Source organism: Gavialis gangeticus, unplaced genomic scaffold (genome assembly GCF_001723915.1).
Source record: "Gavialis gangeticus isolate Ggan-Ray unplaced genomic scaffold, GavGan_comp1, whole genome shotgun sequence".
NCBI lineage: Eukaryota > Metazoa > Chordata > Crocodylia > Gavialidae > Gavialis > Gavialis gangeticus.
Genome location: NW_017729022.1, coordinates 186801617 through 186809967, shown reverse-complemented (window position 1 = coordinate 186809967; position 8351 = coordinate 186801617). Strand labels below are relative to the sequence as shown.

The 8351-nt window shown below is 45.3% G+C and overlaps 1 long non-coding RNA gene across 1 annotated transcript in view; it reads left to right on the top strand.

Annotated features, from left to right (window-relative positions):
* The first annotated feature begins 5163 nt into the window (after positions 1-5163).
* Positions 5164-8351, top strand: part of LOC109297098 — a 19852-nt gene continuing 16664 nt past the window's right edge. Inside the window, exon 1 of the long non-coding RNA XR_002097208.1 lies at positions 5164-5298. This is a non-coding gene — a long non-coding RNA (uncharacterized LOC109297098). The remainder of the gene's footprint in view (positions 5299-8351) is intronic.

The following is an 8351-nucleotide window of genomic DNA, read 5'->3' as shown; positions in this document are numbered from 1 at the left end:
GGTCAGACCTGGCTGACTGCTCTTCCCAGCAGATGTCTGGAAAGTTCAGGTCACCCATGATGACCATGTCCTTTGACCTATCTACCTCTGTGAGCTGACTTAAGAATTCCTGGTCTAGCTCTTCCCCTTGGTTGGGTGGTCTGTAGTAGACCCCCACCATTAAGTCTCTTTCCCCTCAACTGCCTTGTATTCTAACTCAGAGCACTTCAGAGTGCTCCTCCTCTGACTCTGCTAATTGATGAGGATGTGTATTCCTCCTTAATGTAGAGCGCCACCCCCACCTTTCCTCCCTGTCCTGTCCCTCCTGTACAGCCTATAGCCCTTGATATTCACCACCCAGTCATGCGTTGGGTCCCACCACGTTTCAGTGAGCCCCACTATGTCTGGGTTGATGTCAGCTAGCAGGAGGGTAAGTTCTTCTTACTTGTTTCCCATACTACAAGCGTTTGTGTAGAGGCATTTGAGGCCTCCTGAGGATGTGTGCATTAGCCCCCTACTTTCAGCATTGCCCTGGCCCCTGTTGCTTACCTGTGTATATGTTCTGCTCATAAACCATCTCCCTTTATGATTTCCTAGAATGAGACATACTGTACACTATGGATGTGCGTGTTCATGATGTCTCTGGTGTCCATTCAGCATAAATTACTATCTACCCATTTGGTACCCCTCTAGGACAAGCTATCAAACCTTGTATCCTTCTCTTGCCTGGTTAATCCATTAAGTAGAAAAATTTATGGACTCAGAGTTTAGTGCAACACTGTATTAAAGTCTCAGTGTTTGGGGTATAGTATTACCACTTGGCAGCACTTTAACCAATGAGGGCAGAGTTGGATAGCATTATAATTTGTTATAAAAAAATTAAGGTGCACCACCTGGTAGGAAATAGTTTCTGACAGATATGACAACACAGGATGTAGGGAAGGGAAAGGTAATAAATAAATGGCACTTTGTGAATATTTTACAATATACTGTATAAATAGCTGCACTTACAGTCCATCAGCGCTGTTAGGATGCATTAAAACACTAACAAATACAAATCACCAATGGTCAATTTGAATTGAGCCCAGATTCAAATGTGGCAATTAACCATAATGTCCATGTAAAATTTAATGTCCAAGGTTAGATTAAACAGGAATCAAGGGCTCACTTTTGCCCTTTAACTTTTCTCAGTCTTGGTTTAGGCTCATTTTCAAAAGAATTTGATTCTCAGTAAGTCAAAAGTCCTATTCCATTAAAAGTTACCATCATTGTTCAGGGCAAAACTGGTTTGTGCCGTTAAAACTGCAAGGATATTATAAACATAAATGGCACCCTTTCCTACATTATCTTAACTGTTATATAACGACTGAAAGTGACTTGTATCCAATATTCATGAGTTCTGATTTAATAAGACCATTAATTCAAAGGCTCATAATCCATTGAGTCACACTCCCAGATACCTTTTTTCCTTGTTGCAATGACACTCATTTCAGATTTGTCAATGCAAGAGGTAATTCTAGATTTTGATTTATTAAATGTGACTTGCACAAGGAGTTTCACTGATTAGAGTTAAAAGATTGACTTCACAGAGAAAAGCAGTGCCATGAGAAATCAGCTACTCTCAGAGTCCATCTTCCCAGCCATATAGCTGCTTGGCCATGTAATAGGGAGCAAAGGTTCCTGTTATTTTAAGGGTGACTACTGGGCTGATAGTCACTACCTGAGAGTTAGCTACCTGACAGTAGGAAGATAGGCTCCGAGAAGCTGCAGGCTGAGAAAGCTACCTTAAAGGCTGGGAGGGGGTATACAGGCTAGGACAAAGCCTTTGCAGTAACATAAAGAGTCAGGCTGAGGTTATAAGCTTTTTACTCAGCAGTGCCTGTGTCTCTATTCATTACTAAACCCACAGTGAGGGTTTAAGCATTTTAGTGGACAGTGGTTTGCTAGCATTTCCACTGACGACTCGACATTTGGGTTAAAGCTGTAGCAGGGGGAATAGGAGGCCGTGCAGCAGGGTGCCTAGAGTGCTCTGTGTTTTTGAGTCTGGCACTGGTTAAGGATGCAAAAGGCTAAGGCCAAGAAGGTTAAAGCCCATGCAGTAGAGTGCTTTGCCACTGCACAGTCAGACCCCTGCAAGAACTAGGGGATTTCAGTGTGCCAACATGGAGGAGCTGAGGTCCAAGACAGTGGGCCAGGGCTGAGAGCCTCAGCTAAGGGCAATGGGCCCAAAGCCAGATAAACTGAAGTGTGGACAAGGGGCTAAGGATTGGAGGGCTGAGGTTACTGGTTGGGAGACCCCACAGAATTGTGACTGAGTGACGCACTTAAAGCATGGCCATGGTTTTGGGAAAGGCTGAAGGCTACAATTAAGGCATGTGGGCTGCTGTATAGGCCACTGAAGCATGGAATGGCCAGAAGCTAGTGAGAGAGAAGGGAAGCGTGGCAAGCTTGGCTAAACAAGCGAATCTCAGAGCTGTTTTAGAAAATCAGGTGTTACTGGACTCTGTCTCAACCCAAGGGATTTATAAAGGAACCTCCCATGACATTCTGATTCCATCAAGGCATGGTAGGAAAGTGAAAGGAAGAAAACCTTAGGGTTTGCAAAGGATATAGGGTCAGCCTGCCACAGAGAGGCATGTCTGAAAGCCTTTTAGGCTGGGCCTGTTATAGGCCACCTGGTCCTTTTGGCCTCTCCCCACCACCAAGTAAATATCCTTACTGTCTTCAGGTTAAGAGATGTTAAATTACAGTTTGTAATGTTCTAGATCTTAATAGACAGCGGTGACACATAGGGGGTGAACGTACAGCCCCTGACCAGCCACACTCACTGCTTGGGCGATGGGCAGGAGCACTGGTGCCCCCTCTGCAAGTGCCAGATGATTGCTGCAATCACTTCTGGTTCCCACCACTGCATGCACTCAGGCAAGCATGTGGGGAGGAGGGGGGCAGCTGACTTCATTGCTATGGCACTGCCTGTAAGAACAGAGTTCCTTCTATAGACATGCAGAAGGAAACCTTTCAGGCACTTAGTAAAACAGGTATGAACAGAGTGTGGACATCTCTAAGGTTAGGCTGCAGCCCAGCAGTTGCTTTCATGCTCTCATGTTTAACCTCAGAGGCTTAAGTCTCACTTTCAGCACCTAAATTATTAGTATAAATCTTAGCCCTCCAAACAGCTGTCTTGGAGTGGACCCTTATGTCCACATTGGGTTTCAGTGGTGTAGCAGTTTTCAGAATCAATTTATTATGAGGAAAGGTGAATTTTTATTTTATTCTTTTAAAGGAGTGAGTAAAGTAGGCAAGAACATTAATTTCTGCTACAATTATACTCCATTCTTCTTTTTCACACTGTAAGAGCTAGGCAGTATAGGCTCTCAGACATGTAAAAGCATTTATGAATATCGTGTTTTATTGAAGAGTTAAAGTAGAAATGCTTTTATAGCCTATGAAGGCCAGTGCTCTCTTACAACTAATAGCAAAGCTACTTTTCAGTGTCCAGTTTGTAAACATGTTTCTTTTTAACAGCTGAGTTAATAAAATATGCTTCAAAGATTTTCAAACAATTTCATGCCTTCCTACCAATTAGGAGCTTGATTTAGTGACATTTAACTTCAGATTATTATTTCCATAATAGCAAAAACCTGCCACCTGTGCAGTCACCTGCAATGTGCTATTTGAACAGAAGTGATTCTGGTAAGCTTAAACATCATTGCATGAAATCTAGTTAGCAAAATTACTCCCATCAGAGAATGACTTCGCATTCTTCTTCCAAATACTTTAAAAACACCTTACCTCCAAGTTGCAACTCCCTGGATAATACTCTGGCTAGCCTCTGCCCCCCAGCCATTCCAGTTTTTTTTCCTTGAAAAGGTCACTGGTTCAGAATTGTTTCCAATACCTGCCCTCCCAATTCTTGATATAAGGCCTTGTGTTTTCCATGAGGTATTCTGCTTTAAGTGAGAGCTCTACAGGTTCTACTCAAAGTTCTTGTATGTTTTATCTTCAGGGCAGGGTTGCATTTTAGTGCTCATCCCCAGTGGAAGCAGCTTTCTTTCTGTTCTACCTGGTTAGAATCAAGTGGGATTCTAACCAGGGACTTCCATTCACATATGCATTAGAAGGTGGAGACAAGAGTCAGTTAGTCTTGTATGTAGTGCTGAGCAGAGAAGAGGGGAGTCCCTTATGTGGCTTGTAAGAATGGCTCACATAAGTTATAGCAAGTTCAACCTCCCAAGTTCTGCAAGGTTTTGTCCTCTGGATTCCTCTCAACCTCAAAATATGCAGGAGACCCAGCAATCCTCCCAGCCAGTAACACTGTGGAGATGCTTCTGCAAGGTTAGGGGAAAAACATAGCCTAGTACACAGAACTCCTCACCTCTACATTACCACAGCCATGAAGAAATCTGTGAGCACAGGCTCCTATCCATTCACAGAAGAAACAGAAGGGAGTGTTTCACCCAGAAATTGAAAGAATAGCATTAGCATTGTAGCAAGACACCCAGTTTGTTTATTTTTTATTTGTAAAATGCATTCCCCTCCCCTTCCTGACTCTCTCTGCCCTCTCTATCCCTTATAAGTGATTACAAGTAGTACTTGTATACTTATTATTGTAATAAGCACTGATTTTTATTGTTTCATATTAATATTGCATGTCTTAGGCCTGTGTCTGTAAAGTGATGTCAAGTATCCATTCCCATCTTGTCCCCATACCCTGTTGTCTAAATATGTTGCAACTCCATAACCTCTCCCATGTAAATTGGTTTTCCTTGAATGCCTGAAACAAAAGAGTAAATGGATGAGTGAAACACACTGATAGCAGGACTCCCTACTAAAAATCACCCCACCATCAACACCAATCCCTGGACCAATGACCCAGCCATTGGAACCACAGTTACCATTCAATAAACAGAAGATGAGGCAACCCACCATTGTGCCAAGTCTGCACATGCTCAGAATTAACATCTGGAACAGGGCTGACCTTGCCTGGACAGGCCCTCCCCATAGGAGATCATAGGTAGTCTGCCCCATATAAAGGGGTAGTGAAGACTGACTCCTTGGGATGCCATCTTCACCTGGACCAGACCTGCTCCACATTACACTCCCTATCAACCCAGAGGCCCTGCCGGTGACCCTCCTCTGGACAACACCTGCTGGAGAAAGACCCCTGACTGGCCATAGAGGACCCCCTTCCAGCCTGGAAAGGTAGATATCACCCCCATACTCTCTTCAACCAAGGACTTGGACTCTGTTTTTCTTCCCTACCTAGACCCCAACCCTTCCACTGAATCTCTTTCTTCTGCTAACATTGTGCAAGTGTGTGTGGGAACCAAGCTGTACAGTACAGTGTTCATTTAATAAAACTGTTATTTGGACCCCTGAGTTGGGTTTTGCTTTACTACAGTTCTGGCCTTGCTCTAATCTCTGCTCCTCGCCCCTCTAACTCCTGGTCTCATTTCTCCCTCCACTGCTTCTGGCTCACCACCACCTCCAACACCCGTCCCATGCTCCTGTGCCTCCAGCTGTCCTGAGCTCCTGACTGCAAACCAATGTTTCTTTGCTTTTCCCCCATCTTCACTGCCTTTTCCCTGATCTCTGCCACTTGCTCTTTAGTTACCCAGCACCCCAAGCATAGGTACCACAGGCACCAACACACACACACACACACATACACACATACTATAACCCAAGTCAGTGTTCAACCTGTGTGCATGTATTGTGTATGATTTCATATCATTAGGGTGTGTATGTGGTCAAATTGGTGATGTGTGCATGTGCAATTGTACATTACACCCTCCTGTCTAACAGCTCAATATTTTGAGATCCCGAGTGTTGGCCTGACCCCACAGGGCAACAGCATTTTTTGCTTAGAGAATTCCAGGATGCATAGTGATGAACACAGTAGGGCAGTTCCCACAATGTTACAGTAGTAAAATATCACTGGATCACCAAGAGGCTGTACATCCATGTGCCTACTCTGTTATTACTTCCCCAGAACACATGATGCAAAGAAAGTAAAGAAAAAAATAGAAAGAGACCCCAAAACTAGCTACAGTTTACCAACATTCTCTTAGGTGGATATGGAAACCAAAGCCAGTTCTGCCCTTCATACCAGATTCAGAGAGCTATTTAACCTTCTCAGTACCTTTTTGAATCTCTCTCTTCCCGTGTAGTAGTGAATGACATTTTCTGCTCACCATCCATGTATAAATGACTATTACATAGGCGTGTCTACACATGCAATTAATACAAAGCAATAACCTCTGGAGTGTATTGCTCCCTGGTGTGCTATTGTACATCCACTTGGGACCACTGTACATTGATCCAGGTCAGAGTAGCCCTGGCTGGTGGGAGGCCCTTGGGGTCAGCAACCCCAAGCTGGCAGGCTGTCCCCCAAATCAACATGCTGTGGAGAGGCTGGCTGGGGCAAGAGGGTGGTCCAGTGCAGAGCTAGCCAGCAGGCAGCCCCCACGCTGAAGCCAAGGAAGCATTTACATGTGTACTACTGTGGACACACACATGACCTTTACAGCATAATAGTACTTGTAAATACAAGTACTATCCTGCTGCAGAGTAAATTAGTTTTCTCCAGCCTAATAGGGGCACATGTGTAGATGCACAAAGTTTACTGCAGAGCTAAATTATGAGATGTTTACTGCAGAGTAGACTAGATGTGCCCCATGAGTCAGCAGAACAGCAGTTCCCAGTCTGTGGTATGCACACCAGCAGTGGTACGCAGAAGGCCTATCAGTGGTGTTGGCTTGAAACTTTTTGGGGAAATCGACTTATAGGTATAGATAAATGAATTACAAGGGTTCAAGACTTTTCAGCATGGAAAAGAGAAGGCCCGTGGGGGACTTGATGGCAGCCTACATAAGGGGGTGTGGTGCACCAGGATCTGGGAGAACACTTGTTCACCAGGGCTCCTCAAGGGATAACAAGGTCTAACAGCCACAAACTTCTGGGAGGCCAATTTAGACTGGACACAAGGAAAAGCTTCTTTATGGTCTGAGTGTCCAGGGTCTAGAACAGACTCCCCACAGAGGTGGTGCAAACACCGACCCCAGACTCATTCAAATAGCATTTGGATGCATATGTTTCAGGGGTTGTTTGACCCCAGCAGACTCCCTGCCTATGGCAGGGGGGGCTGGACCCTATGATCTTGTGAGATCCCTTCCAGCCCCTAATGTCTATGGATCTGCAAGATGGCCAGCAGGGGTTAATTGATTTGTAAGACCCTGGGTTTCATACACACAGTTCCACATAGCCCTGGAAGCAGACAGGCCTTCTAACATGACAAGGCCAAGGGATGGATGGACAGACAAATCTGAGAATTGCAGGGGGCATGCCAGAACACAAGATCACATCCTTCAAGGCAGACAGGTTATCCAACACAACGAGGACACAAAGCCTGGGAACTAAAGTATGTACCATAACACAAGACAAGTGACACAAATAACAACGCCTCATAGCAGAGGAGCCTCCTCCCACCCCCCCAGTCCCAGTTTTGGGGGAACAGACCACATTAGGATGTGGTCCCAATTTTCAAGAAAGGGAGGAGGGAGGACCCAGGTAACTATAGGCCTGTAAGCCTCACCTCAGTGCTTGGGATGATTCTTTCCAAGATCTTCAAGGAGCACATCTATGGGGGGCCCGCAGGGGAGATCATGCTCAGGGGCAATCAGCATGGGTTCATCAAAGGCAGGTCCTGCCTGACCAACCTGGTTGCCTTTTATGACCAAGTGACTAAATCCTTAGATGATGGTGTCACCGTGGACAGTCTTTCTGGACTTTAAGGCGGCCTTTGACACTGTCTCTCACCTCATCCTCAATAAATTAAGTGACTGTGGCATTGATGCCTACACAGTTGGAACGGTAAAAAATTGGCTGGCGGGGCACACTCAGAAAGTAGTGGTGGACAGGTTGTACTCAACCTGGTGAGATGCGAGCACTATGTAACATTTTCATCAGTGACTTGGACGAGGGGGTGGAAAGCACACTGTCCAAGTTTGCTGATGACATTAAGATGTGGGGCGAGGTGGACACACTTGAAGGGAGAGAGAGGCTGCAAATAGATTTAGACAGACTACAAAAGTGGGCAGATGAGACTAGGATGGGGTTTAACCTAGACAAATGCAGGGTGCTGCACCTTGGGAGAAGGAATCCACAGCATACATACAGGCTGGGGAGTTCCCCTCTTGAAAGCACAGAGGTGGAACGGGATCTTGGAGTCAGTAATGACCCCAAGATGAACAAGAGCCACCAATGCCAGACTGCAGGCAGTGAGGCCAGCCATACTTTGTCATGCATCCAAAGATGCATCTTAAGCTGGTCCAGAGAGGTGATACTCCCCCTCTATGCAACTTTGGTCAGGC